Source organism: Carcharhinus amblyrhynchos, chromosome 26, assembly GCF_965287045.1.
Source record: "Carcharhinus amblyrhynchos chromosome 26, sCarAmb.v2.hapA, whole genome shotgun sequence".
Taxonomy (NCBI): domain Eukaryota; kingdom Metazoa; phylum Chordata; class Chondrichthyes; order Carcharhiniformes; family Carcharhinidae; genus Carcharhinus; species Carcharhinus amblyrhynchos.
Window position 1 is genome coordinate 26,558,668 of NC_137349.1, and position 13,271 is coordinate 26,571,938.

The 13,271-nt window shown below is 45.2% G+C and overlaps 1 protein-coding gene across 1 annotated transcript in view; it reads right to left on the minus strand.

The window, feature by feature from the left end:
- LOC145358722 (dedicator of cytokinesis protein 8-like) overlaps positions 1 to 13,271 on the minus strand; it is a 197,157-nt gene that overhangs the window by 113,468 nt on the left and 70,418 nt on the right. The window lies entirely within an intron of this gene.

Sequence of the window (13,271 nt, forward strand, 5' to 3'; positions counted from 1 at the left end):
TGAGTGTCTGGAACAAGCTGCCAGAGGTAGTAGTAGAGGCAGGTACAATTTTATCTTTTAAAAAGCATTTAGTGATTTACATGGGCAAGATGGGTATAGAGAGACATGGGCCAAATGAGGGCAATTGGAATTAGCTTAGGGGTTTAATAAAAAACAGCGGCATGGACAAGTTGGGCCAAAGGGTCTGTTTCCATGCTGTAAACTCCATGACTCTATGACCTATCTCTGTAATGGAGCTGGCCAAGTCGAGAGTGCTGATGCAAGCTTTTGACAGGAACAAGCCTGCACCTTTTAAAGGCATTCCTGAAAATCAGTCTGAGAATGGGGTCAGGAATCCAGGAATTCGAACTCACCCTGCATTTTTGAGGGCTCCTGAAGCATCCCAACTTGGTGAAAATTCAGCCTCATAGAAAATTATGAGATTCTAACAGGGTAGATTCAGAAAGAATGTTCTTGATGGGTGGGGCAATCTAGAGATCATAGTTTGAGAAAACCTTTTGGGACTGAGGTGAGGAGAAATTTCTTCACCCAGTGGAATTCATACGTTCATAGATAGATAGATTCATAGATTCAGGACAGTGCAGAAGGAGGCCATTCGGCCCATCCAGCCTGCACCAACAACAATCCCACTCAGGACCTATTCCCCGTGACACCAAGACATGTCCAATCAACCTAACCTGCACATCTTTGGAGTGTGAGAGGAAACTGCAGCACCCGGAACAAACCCACACAGACACAGGGAGCACCTGCAAACTCTGCGCAGTCACCCAAGGCCGGAATCAAACCAAGACATTGTGATGCAGCAGTGCTAATCACTGTGCCACTGCCATAGAAAATAGTTGAGGTCAAAATATTGTGTGGTTTCCAGAAGGAATGAGATAAAGCTCTTGAGGCTTAAGGATCAAGGGATATGGGCGGGGGGAGGCAGAATTAGGGTACTGAATTTGATGAGCAGCCATGACCAAAATGAATGGTGGAGTAGGCTCAAAGGGCTGAATGGCCTACACCTGCTTCTATTTTCTGTGTCTCTCTCTGTCCATCTGGAGTGCAAATTTAAGACATGAATACAATACAAGCCCTTCTCTAGAATTTATCTCCTGACAGATTAATTCTTTAGTAAGTACGCACATACAGCTGAAGGTGCTTGCTCTCCTATCTTTCCTTCTTCCTGTCTATGGAAGCCTCAACCTATGTCCTGCTCTCTTCAAGGCAGCATCTTGTGAACCATCTCAACAGCAGGAGGCTTTTTGCAAACAGAGTGATTTTGCAACGGATGCATGAAGCCATGTGCTATGACTTCCACCTTCACAAATAATAACCAGCATGATTTGACTTAAATTTATGCTTTTTTACAGTTGTCCAGAAATTGTGACCAGGGGAAACCTTCCCGTTAACTTCCCTGCTTGCACTCAGGCTTGAGTCAGTGTTTATACGGGCTGTTGCCAGGGCAATGGGTTTTATCATTTCTGAAACAGTTCTCCATTCCTGTCAGGCGATCTCATCCTGACATCACTGCTGCACCATTAGAAATATTCCAGAAAGAACACAGGACATTTTATGCTGTGCCAGCATAGAATCATAGAATCCTACAGTGCAAAGGAAATCTGCACCGACCACAATCCCACCTGGCCCTATCCCCATAACCACATGCATTTTACCCTAGCCAGTCCCCCTGACACCAAAGGGCAATTTAGCATGGCCAATCCATCTAACCCGCACATCTTTGGAGTTTGGGAGTAAACCGGAGCACCCAGAGGAAACCCGCACAGAGATGGGGAGAACGTGCAGACTCCCCTCTGACAGCAACCCAAGCCGGGAATCGAACCCAGATCCCTGGCGCTGTGAGGTAGCACTGCTAACCATAGAGCCATAACTTGGTATAAACCCAACAAAGACAAGAATCTGCCCGGATACAGAGCTGTAAGCAGGTTCAAGCAAAGGGGGGGTTTCTATCAGCGTACTGGAATCCAGGGTAAGTCTCATTGTTAGAGATCCACACCCCCATCCCCACCTCATCCCTTGTGGGGTTTGTCTGATTCCCTTGCCATTTGTGGAAGAAAAGTATGAAAAATTCAATCATTTCAATTTAAGAGAACCAAAAAGACATTAAAAGAGTACATAAGATACTAAACAGAATTATAATGGTTAATCCTGATCACCATTTCAACCTGAGCAGATCAAGAAGACGTGGTACATGTTGGCAAGAGATGTCGATGACTGATGTCACAGAACACTCCTATTCACTGATGATTAAAACTGTCCAGGGGGAATTCATAACAGTGAGAATACTGGAGCAATCTGTGCCAGTCTCTCAAGCATGCTCTACACCACAATCCTCCCACACTTAGTCACTTTATTGAAGAGTTGGGAGCTTTGCGCGAGTACTGGGGGATCGGAGCCTTAACATGCCAGTCATCCTGGTTTCAGAGCATTTGGGCACTGTTCTGCGAGGGTGCCCCAATCTCAGAGTGCACTGGGAGACTTCCTCTCTCCCTCCACAAACATCAGGACACCCCCACTTCATCAACAGCATGTTCCCCCACCCCTTCCCTGACACGGGTCGCTGGCATTGGGACCCTTCCGAAGGCCCCCTCTACCCAACCACCGACATGCCCTCACATCAAGACCCCGAGATGCCTCACATCAAGACACCGACATGCCCTCACATCATGACCCCGACATGCCTCGCATCAAGGCCCTGACATGCCCGATCATCAGGACCGCCATCACGATCCACCCCTACAAGACCCCCCGATCACAGCAAATCCCCCCTCAACACCTCCTTCCCCACCCCATATAGCCCACCCCCATCATGGCCCTCACTCAGGCCCCATCTCCTTGGCATTGCCCTGGCACACTGGCGGTGCCCAACTGGCTCTGCTGGGCAGTCCTGTGGCCACTGCCCAATGGGCATCACCTGGCCTTTCCCCCCCAAGACCATCCAGGGGCTTCAGTGGCCTCTAAGCCTTCGGGCATGACTGTCGTGCCAGGTGGCTGCTTGTGGAAACCAGTACTGATTCTCGCCATTACTGCACCACACCCAAAGGCTGCAGAATTCCGTGGATTTGATTGGGCTATGCCTATTTAAATGCTAATTTAAATACGCTAATGGAACTCGCACCCTTTCAGGAGGGCAAACAGTCTCACACCATTAGGAAGGGACCAGAACAATCACAAACAGTTTGGCATCGAGTGAAAAATGGAGTTTTAGGCCCACATGCTATCTTCCGGGATCGCTGCAATCTACTAACGGCGCAGCGAGGTCAGAGAATTGCCCCAAGAATCTGCAATCATTCAAGGGACAGTTAGCCAGTGATGGGGAGGGGGAATCCTGGTTACTTTGGAAGTATGATAGGTTGAATGGCTTCCTTTATCTCAAATTAATGGTGAGTGATATCTACAAGTGGCTGCGTGTCGATTCTCACCAGAGGGGAACAGTAAAGGCCGTCAGTGAAGCAGGTCACATGATAAGCGGTGCAGGATGTAATTCAGGCTCAGAAATGGACTCTTCCCTGTGATCTTGCATCACTCACTCAGTACAAAACGGATTGATTGCAGTAACAACTTTTGAGTTTCCCTAACCCTCAACCAACAACAAGCCATATTTAAACAGCACTTAAAGCACAAGCTCTGTTTGACTGGTGAACCAAATGCAAAGGCCTCGCCATGATCCCTTAAGTGTACCTTGTACTGTTTTAAGTGGAGCTACTTTTCAATGATTTTCCTGACAGCGGTCTGCCCTGTCAGTTTTCAGCCACGTTATCGACTCACAGGTCTGTTAATTCATCAAGCTCCAAGAGCTGGAACACAGATCTACGTGCTCCTCCACACTCACCCAGGTACACAACCCTGACCTTTCCCTTACTGCTGCAACAGCTCAAGGGACTCTGGCAAAATTCCAGTTTTGTTTTAAACTGCAGCTTCAGGTCAAAAGTGGAGTAGGGACTACAGGCAATGTCATGAGAATGAAAATATTCCAGACAGGTAGCTGGTTCTGTTTATGATATTCAGTTATAACCTAATTAAGACGGATTTACACTGCGGCAGCCTGAGAATGGCAGCATCACTACTGTCTGGATTCCAGACAGGCAGAATCTTGTTTATATTGACTGGCTCCTGCCTAACTGCCCTTTTTAGGGGCGAGTTCTGTAAATGCCTGGACAGGGTCTGAAGTGCCTTTGTAACGCAATAAATTTATGTTCAGAGAGCAGCAGGGGGAGAAATCTGGTCTAAATTAAGGTCACTTTGATGTATGAGAGTTCAGAGGGTCAAGCACCCACTAAGCTGTTTGCAAACCCTGCACTACGAGGTGACAGTCTACAGGGACTCTGGCTGTGGGGTCCAACTGTGCCCCTGACTTCCTGTAAGTTTAGCATATGTAGTTATCCAATGCAACAGTTGGAATTCAGAATGTACCTGAGTCACCTTGCTAAAAGAGAAACTTCAATGTTCAACAAGACATCCTGCACAGGCTGTCCTTCCTGTGTGTCTTTGCCAATATCTGCAATATTAATCCTTTCACTTGAACAGCCGTCAATGAAGCATATTAGAGACTAGAGGAGCCCTGTGGTAACTCACCGACTCCCCATCAGTGAGTCCCTCTATCTCTATGTCCACTAGCAAGGTGATGGCCTAGTGGTATTATCACTAGACTATTAATCAAGTTAATGTCTGGGAACCGCAGTTTCAATCCATTCACGGTGGGCATTCATGATGGAATTTGAATTCAAACCTAGAATTAAGAATCTACTGATGACCATATAATCATTGTCGATTGTTGGAAAAAACCATCTGGTTCATTAATGTCCCTTTAGGGAAGGAAATCTGCCGTCCTTACCTGGTCTGACCTACACGTGACTCCAGAGCCACAGTAATGTGGTTGACTCTCAACTGCCCTCAGGCAACTAAGTATGGGCAATAAATGCTGACCAGCTATGCCTCATAAATGAATTAAAAAAAAACTAGAAGCAATCATCTCTCTCTCTCTCTCCTCTCCCTCATCCACGTGTCTAGACCAGGATCTTGAATCCATTTGACTGTATAGTTTCTGAAGTAAAGCATATGAAAACCAACAAGGGAGTTTGGCAAATAACCCAGTTTTGCGAAGTGGTAACAGTGTACCTAATTTGTTTGATTTACAGGCAGTCCCCTAAAATACCCATCAGCAAATCCCCAGTGGCATTGCTCAAGCTTTGTCATAACATGCACTGTTTATAAGGATAGGAATACTAAGCCATGTTGAATGTTGGCATGTGTCTCTTAAAATCCAAAACAAATACTTAGATATCAGGACGCAGATGAAACCCCAGCTCAAAGATACCAGTATAGCATTGGACAGTGGGGAGCAGAAACAAAGGATTTTCAGATTACTTTGTGACGATGACAAGTAGACCGAAGCACAAAAAGGAAATAATGGCAATTTTTCTAACTCTGAGAGTCATTCAGCACTGCAACCTCTCTTAAATGTGTCTTAACTTATGTTTGCGTGACCCTGTACTGCAGATCCTGAGTTAATGGAAATGAGGACTAGGGAACCAACCCTTGAAGTCAATCATATGTCAAGAATAACTCTGCTGAGTAGAATAAATTTGTCTACAATTAAAGGAAGTGAACACCAGTGCATGGTTTTTAGCAGCTCATATAGCTGGACTTACAGTGAATTCTTTGGCTGGTCACAGTGAGGGAAGTTCATGTTGGAAAATGGGACATTTCACACGTTCATCTCCGAAACTTAAACCCTTGAGATTTCCACCATTCACCAGGAATCAAATCCTCCTGATGTGATAGAAATGTGAGGCTCTGTATCCAAATAGGCAAAGAGAGTTGCAACCATTCTGTGAAACTAACACATCCTATAGGGTAACCAGAGCACCTTCCAATAAGCAACAGTGTCCTCGTAGGAAGACCTAAAGTCAAGCACCAGACACACTCAATGTATGCACGAGTATGTCTCACTGCAGGCAACAACAAAATTGGGCCCACAGGCAAACCACCATGGATTAAAGTCAGTGTGACAGATACAACAATTGACAAAACCCCAACTGCTTCTTGGGGAAATGTCATGGTGCTGATCTCACAGCTGCTCAGTAATGGCCACACTATTTATAGATATGAAATATAGACTTTTATTCACAGGATGTGAGCGTTACTGGGCCAACATTTATTTTCATCCCTAATTGCTCTCCATTTCAGAGGGCAATTCAGAGTCAGCCATATTGCTGTGGAGATCAGGTAAGGACAGCAGATTTCCTTATTAGTGAACCAGATGGGTTTTTACAACAAACGACAATGGTTTCATGGTCGTCATTAGACTTTTAATTACAGATTTTTAATGAATTCAGACATCACCATCTGTCATGGCAGGATGTGAACCCGGGTCCCCAGAGCATTACCCTGTGTCTCTGGATTATTAGTCCAATATTATTACAATATTACTTTGCCACCGCCTTCCAATTAGTGAGCCAGATGGGTTTTTATGACAATCAAGAATCCCTACAGTGTAGAAGGAGGCTATTTGGCCCATCAAGTCTGCACCCTCACCCAGGCCCTATTCCCATAATTTACCCTGCTAGTTCCCCCTGACACTAGGGGACAATTTAGCGTGGCCAATCAGCCTAATCCACACATCTTTGAATATTGGAAAAAAACCAGAGCACATGAAGGAAACCCATGCAGATAATGGGGAGAATGTGCAAACCCCACATAGACAGTGACCTAAGGCCGGAATTGAACCTGTATCCCTGGCGCTGTGAGGCAGCAGTGCTAACCACTGTGCCACCATGCCACCCATTGGTTTCATGGTCAATTGAATTCAAATTTCACTATCTACCATGTGGGATTTGACGCCATGACCTTTCCCCAAGAAGCAGTTGGGGTTTTGTCAATTGTTGTATCTGTCACACTGACTTTAATCCATGGTGGTTTGCTTGTGGGCCCAATTTTGTTGTTGTCCGCAGTGAGATATTCTTGTGCATACATTGAGTGTGTCTGGTGCTTGACTTTAGGTCTTGCTACGAGGACACTGTTGCTCATTGGAAGGTGCTCTGGTTACCCTGTGGGATGTGTTAGTCTCAGAGAATGGTTGCAGCTCTCTTTGCCTATTTGGATACAGAGCCTCACATTGCTATCACATAGGGAGGATTTGATTCCTGGTAAATGCTATAAATCTCAGGTGAGAATGCTACAAATCCCAGTGGGATTTGACACCGTGTTTCCAGATCTTGCTCTGGCTCTCTGGCTCAGTAATTCAGTGACAATCCCAAATCGTCACTGACTCTCCCAGATGAAGCTGGAACATGTCATGTGTCTTTTGGTGTGATATAGTGCATTACAACATCCGAGGATGACAATATTTTTTGTGCTTTGTGACCTCTGGTCCCCTCGCTGTGTTGTGGTATTACACAGACTGCGTTCAATCCTGATTCAAGGAACAAGTGGGTCAGAATAAACAGCTTTGTTCCACAAGCTTGATACGGTGTACCAAAAATCTAGTGCCAGCTCCTAGTTCCCAGCTCAGTATCTTTTAATGAAGCATAAATTGATCCAATATTTAGTCTAAGTTTTGATATATTATGTGCCCCATATGTCTTACACTGAAGCTGCTGGCTCTGGAACTGGGAGAAAGTGCCAGTAACTATAAAGACCAGAGATGGGCGGACAGAACTAGAGTAAAGGGCACTGTATTCTTAACGATGAAACAGTTAGTGATGTGAAACTGGAGATCATGTAGAGAGATTGCACGCAGCCATTTAAGGAGCTAGTGAGTAGCAAACAGTTACAGCACTTGGGAAGAGAGACAGAGTAAAGTTGTACATTCCCAAAAACATTTAGCAGCCACAAATCAAATAATACATCATCACAAAGCAAGAGGTTTCAGCTTGATTTAGAGCATTTATGAAAAAAAAGGCTGAGATTCTAAATGCCAGGATTATTGGAATAGAAAAAGAAGGATTGGTATGACTCTTTTTAACCCCTTATCACGTGACTGAAGTATTATTCAGTACTGCGTTGCGCAGGATTCAAGGCATGAAAACAAACCATTTGGCCCAATGAGTCTATGTCACCGATTATATTGCACACCTTACACCTTACTTCATCAACATACCTTTTGATTCCTTCCTTCTACATAAAAACTAGGAGCAGTAGACCATCTGGTCCCACGATCCTGCTCCACTATTCAATAAGATCATGGCTGCCCTTTTTGTGGATTCAGCTCCACCTACCCACCTGCTCACCACAACCCTTCATCCTTTACTGTTTAAAAATTTATCTATCCTTGCCTTAAAAACATTCAATGAGGCAGTCTCAACTGCTTCACTGGGCAGGGAATTCCATAAATTCACAACCCTTTGGGTGAAGAAGTTCTCCGCAACTCAGTCCTAAATCTGCTCCCTTTTATTTTGAGGTCATGCCCCCTAGTTCTAGTTTCACCTGTCAGTGAAAACAACTTTCCTGCTTTTTTCTTATCGATTCCCTTCATAATCTTTTATGTTTCTATAAGATCCTCCCTCATTCTTCTGAATTCCAATGAGTATATTCCCAGTCTACTCAGTCTCTCCTCATAAGCCAATGCTCTCAATTTTGGAATCAACCTAGTGAATCTTCTCTGCACCTCCATGTTCTTATTCACCCTTCCTTTAAATATACCTTGCTATTCATCTCTCAACTAATCTGAGTAAGAATATTTTTTGACTTGCTTTCAGGTGCCAACTTGCACAATCATGTGGTTCCAGTGGGAGCCACCTCTATCAGTACCTCATTTATGTGGCCAAGTGGCCATTTATCATGTTGAAGGCCATGAGATGAATATTTGACATAGTTTAATCCTGCTGAGTTTAATCCTGCTCTCACTTTAATCTCTTTCTCGTGCTCATAGATTGTACAACAACAATAACAAATAAAAGTTCATTAGTGTCATAAGTAGGCTTACATTAACACTGCAATGAAGTTACTGTGAAAATCCCCTCGTTGCCATGCTCCAGCACCTGCTCGGGTTTACTGAGGGGGAATTTAGCATGGCTAATCCACCTAATCAGCATGTCTTTCAGACTGGGGGAGGAAACCGGAGCACCCAGAGGAAACCCACGCAGACACAGGGAGAACATGCAAACTCCACACAGACAGTGACGCAAGCCAGGAATTGAACCCAGGTTCCTGGCGCTGTGAGGCAGCAATGCTAACCACTTTGCCACTGTGCCGCCAACAGTGATAGTGACCAGGGCCCAGGCTGATTTTTCCCTTCTGTGGCACAGAGGCCATAGCGATAACCATACATCTCCACACCACCCAGCTAAGATCATCTAACCAAAGGAGTTGTGACAGAGTCTTGCTTTACAAGAAGAATCTGTCCTCAGCTTTTTCCTGGAAGTAAAACAGGAGCAACAAACGAAGCCATCCTGGATCAGTCTCAAAGATTTCTGTGCCAAGGAAAGCGAGGGAGTGAAAAGGAACCAGAGTGCAAGTTCTGGAGACAAACAAAATATCAGTGAGTACCCAGCCTGGGTCCTGCCCAAAGGAATGTTGGGTGTTTAATCCCCAAGTATCAGCTTTGGAAGCCTCAAATCCCATAACAGCCAGCTCCCACTGTGTAAACATATTTAATGTTATTCACAGCAAGTTAGGTCTGAATACGATTGGCAACCAACTGGAAATTCCAACATCCCGTTTCTTTCTTTCCTTGTGTAATGTGGTTGGGCCCGGATTAACAAAATGTACTGTTCAGGAAGCTAACATTGAGAACACATGGTTTAGGTCAGGTTCATTGCTAATGGCTCATGATACTAACTGTTCAGAAAACATTTTTTAAAAAATAAATGTTCTGAGTTTTCTGAAATACAAATTCTTTCTTTTAAATTTTTTGTTAGGGCTACATCACGGATATTTCAGTGGAGATTATGATGATAAAATGTAAAGGAAGTGCCACACTGTCCAATGGTCCTCAAATACTGCCAGCGATGCCCTCATTCTTTGATTTGATTTATTATTGCCACATGTATTAGCATACAGTGAAAAGTATTATTTCTTGCGTGCTACACAAAGCATACCGTTCACAGAGAAGGAAACGAGAGAGTGCAGAATGTAGTGCATTCAGGAGTTCTGAACTCTCCCATCAAACAGAAATCTGATTGTATATGAAGCATTTCTCCTGTCAAGAATTTTTCATGTGTAGTCGCTGTTACAATGTTGGGAAAGGTAACAGTCAATTTGCAATCAGGGATTAGATAATCATAGAATCCCTACTATGCAGAAGGAGGCCATTTGCCTATCAAATCTGCATTGACAACAATCCCAACCAGGCCCTATCCCTATAACCTCACATATTTATCCTCCTAATCCCCGTGACACTGAGGACAATTTAGCACGGTCAATCAATCTAACCTGCACATCTTTGGACTGTGGGAAGAAACCAGAGCACCCGAAGGAAACCCACACAGACATGGGGAGAATGGGCAAACTCTGCAAAGTCACCCAAGGCCGGAATTGAACCCAGGTCCCTGGCACTGTGAGGCAGCAACATCATGATTAAATGAGACTGCTGTCCCATTACACAGATGGGACTTTGTGAAATTCCAGAGAGTTGAGACAGGACAGGAGACATAAGAACATAAGAGATAGGAGCAGGAGCAGGCCATCTAGCCCTTCGAGCCTGCCCCACCATTCAATAAGATCATGGCTGATCTGAAATGGCTCAGTTCCACTTTCCTGCTTTTTCCCCATAACCCTTAATTCCCTTGTCTGTCAAAAACCTATCTACCCGTGCCTTAAATATATTTAGCGAGGTAGCCTCCACCACTTCAACGGGCAGAGAATTCCAGAGATTCACCACCCTTCGAGTGAAGAAGTTCCTCCTCAACTCCGTTCTAAACTGCCCCCCCCTTATCTTGAGGCTGTGCCCTCTAGTCCTGCTGTCCTTTGTGAGCGGGAAGAATCTCTCTACCTCCACCCTATCCATCCCTTTCATTATCTTATACGTCTCTATAAGATCCCCCCTCACTAGGGGAAGTGCTGACCACTGTGCCTTTTATTCAAAAAGGAGCAAACGTTGGTTAAATGCTAGCCAGGACTCTGGAAGAAATCCCTCGCTTTTGTTTTCAAATAGTCCCATGGGATCATGTACACTTATTTGAAGGGCAGACAAGTTCCATCAGTGCGTCATTCCCTCAGTATCCAGATGCTGGAGAACCTGAGAGCTATTGGCTCAGAAAGTGTTATCACTAAGCCAAGCCTAACTCATGCATCAAAGTCCACCCTTCCGGTACATTCTACTAGTGTGGGCTGTATTCTTTCTTTGGTTCCCATCATAATATAAAGGATACAAGCCTACACTGCAATACAAAGAATAAAGTCCCTACCACAATACAGGAAACACAGCAAGTAATACATCTGCTGATGTGGCAGATGTGATATCTGCACATTGATGAGCTCCAGTTTTACTAAGAAAATAATGGGCATTTTTTTCTTTTCAAACTCAGAAGGACACTCATTTAAACCAACCCACCACACAAAAATAAATCCAGGAATTTTTGGTAAGAATTGATTCTTGTCAATTGTAGTTTTAAAAAACACCCAGTCTGCTCCTGGGGGTGGGGAAGGAACTGGAAACCTCTCCTGCAGGTCTGGGAAGGGGGAGAAAACGTCTCCTGTGGGTGGGGGAGGGGGCATGAAACATCTCCTGTGGGGGGGGAGGGAATGGGGGCAGATAAGTTCTCCTGTGGGTGGAGGAGGGGGAGCAGGAAACATCTCCTGTGGGGGGGGAGGGAATGGGGGCAGATAAGTTCTCCTGTGGGTGGAGGAGGGGGCATGAAACATCTCCTGTGGATGGAGGAATGGGGGTAGGTAACTTATCCTGTGAGTGGGGGAGGGGGCATGAAACATCTCCTGTGGGGGGGGAGGGGTGGTGTGAATGGGGCAAGTAACTTGTCCTGTGGGTGGGGAGGGGGAGCAGGAAACTTCTCCTGTGAGTGGGGAGGGGGAACAGGAAACATCTCCTTTGGGTGGGGAGAGGGGGCAGGAAATTTCTCCTGTGGATGGGGGAGGGGGGCAGAAAATCCCTCCTGTGGGTGAAGGGGGGCAGAAAACTGTTCTCTGTTGCCCCAGTAAAGGCTCCAAATTTGTCACATGGTGAAGTGCAGCCCACCTGTGACCCTTTCACTCCCTATTCATGAATCACAGAATTGTGTCCCCCATCGTACTTCCTTACATACATTCATAGCTCTGGGGAGCAGTAACTGGAGATGTATCCTGTAATGGCAATGGAGGTGCACAACATGATTGACCCCAACAGTAAAGGAGTCAAACCAGGAAACTAAAACCAGAAGAACCCTATCTACCCCCAACCCTCCCTGCAGGGTCTTATCCATTTGTTTCTCTCTCTCCAGACCTAGCCTCTCTCTCTCTTCCTCTGCCCAGTGTCCCTATGGAACAGGTTGACTTGAGACTGCAATCACAATGCTGGACTCCAAGCCACTGCCAAATGAAAGTTCTGGGTGCATCAAAAACAGAAAATGCTGGAAAGTCTCACCAAGTCTGACAGCATCTGTGGAGAGAGAATAGAGCCAAAGTTTTGAATCTGGATGAGAGCATACTCGTAACTTTGGCTCTATTTTCTCTCTGCAGGTGCCATCAAACCTGTTGAGATTTTCTAGCATTTTCTGTTTCTGTTTCAGATTCCAGCATCTGCAGTATTTTGCCTTTATCTCAATTCTGGGTGGATGGGTGGAGGGTGCTACAGACTACATTCACCCTGCCACAAGTGACTAATTTAACCAGCTGAAGCACTATCTGAGTTTTCTTCAAATGAACCAGAGCCCCCTTCCTTCCACCAACTCTCCATTCACCCCCACAATCACAAGTTTTTTAAATATATATAAGGTAAGTGCAGGCTGTTGAGCAGATTGAATTCTGGAAGCTTCTGACACACACACACCCCGGACATACTCTTTTCCACCTTCTGCCATCGGGAAAAAGATATAAAAGACTGGAGTCACGTACCAATCGACTCAAGAACAGTTTCTTCCTTGCTGCCATCAAACTTTGAATGGCACGGTAGCACATTGGTTAGCACTGCTGTTTCACAGCTCCAGGGACCTGGACTCGATTCCTGGCTTGGGTCACTGTCTGTGTGGAGTTTGCACATTCTTCTCATGTCTGTGTGGGTTTCCTCCGGGTACTCTGGTTTCCTCCCACAGTCCAAAGATGTGCGGGTTAGGTTGATTGGCCATGCTAAAAATTGCTCTTAGTGTCCTAAGATGCATAGGTTAGAGGGATTAGTG